Raw genomic sequence first — 1214 nt, forward strand, 5'->3', positions numbered from 1 at the left:
GACTCTTGATATTCTCTTGCTTTTGCAAATTAATGAGATAAATGAACTTTTTGAGAGTTAAAAATGAAATCCAAACTTGTACTTTGTGCTCAGGGAAGACAGTGAGAACACAGAACAATAGTGCATTTGACTTCCACTAGGAATTTCAGTTTCCCAGTAGATTTTATGTTGTTTATGCGGTTAGGGTTTATTCTGTCTTGACAGCCCCCAAATGCTCGTTTCAGAATGAAGGCTCCTGAAAGCCTTATTCTTACGACTGAGTCCCTACATCTTCATTGTCTTTCTCACCAACACAGCCATGGGACTTGTGTCAGAACCTGTCCCGGGATAAGTCTGTTCAGTAATGTTTGGTGTGCAGTTTGGTACAAAACGTGGCTGTGCAGATTGCAGGCTGTAAGTGCTGCTGTCTAGGGCCCAGATCTGTTCTTGCAGGGTTCAGCCAGTAGGTAGTGGGTAGTGGCAGTGATGGGTATCGTTCCTTCCCTAGAATGCTGTTAAACTCCTTTTGGAGAAAGACAAAACATCAGGATTTTGAAAATGTTGATTCCATGTTTATAAACCAAAAACCCCAACAAAAGCAACCTTAAATCATGCTTTGCTGTTAGTGCGTAGGGTGTAATATTTACTGGTGCATGGGAAACTCACTGGAATCCTATTTTGCCCGGTTTTCTTCCATAACCCAGAGGAACTTTTTCATTGATGTTGACATGAGGCTTTCTTAATCGTGGCTGAAGTCTTGAAATCCAGGCATCAGATTCTTCAGGAGGGTAAAAATACTTGATGGGGAGGTTATATTTTTAAGTCCTGGTACACATTTGCATAATGTAACTGAAAGATTGAAAACTAAGCCAATTAGGTCTCTTGGCTTTGCTGCAAACCCTGATGTTTTTGTGTTGACCTATTCCTTTGGTACTCTGTCAGGATAAAAATGGGTTTTTTTTAACCTATGATCTCTAGTTTATGAAATTACAGGATTTCCTGCTTGTCCATAATTCCGGTCCATGTCTGTTTTTTAAGGCTCCTTCGTACTGCAATAAGGAAACAAGTTGTAAGAAATTTCTGCTAAATCAGTACTTCATTCTTGAGATTATGGTCTCTTTTGGGCTTTGCCACCCTTGGGATTGCAGTGGCAGAAAGAAAGTGTATTTTTACTGAGTGGTCACTCCAGGTCACAGCATAGGATATTTGTACTGGCTGCAGATGCGCGGGCCTGC

General features: G+C 40.9%; 1 protein-coding gene across 1 annotated transcript in view; it reads left to right on the forward strand.

Annotated features, from left to right (window-relative positions):
* The window catches only part of LIMS2 (LIM and senescent cell antigen-like domains 2), a 23288-nt gene that overhangs the window by 5575 nt on the left and 16499 nt on the right, over positions 1-1214 (forward strand). The window lies entirely within an intron of this gene.

The sequence above is a fragment of the Eurypyga helias genome, unplaced genomic scaffold, assembly GCF_000690775.1.
Source record: "Eurypyga helias isolate BGI_N326 unplaced genomic scaffold, ASM69077v1 scaffold33325, whole genome shotgun sequence".
Classification (NCBI taxonomy): domain Eukaryota; kingdom Metazoa; phylum Chordata; class Aves; order Eurypygiformes; family Eurypygidae; genus Eurypyga; species Eurypyga helias.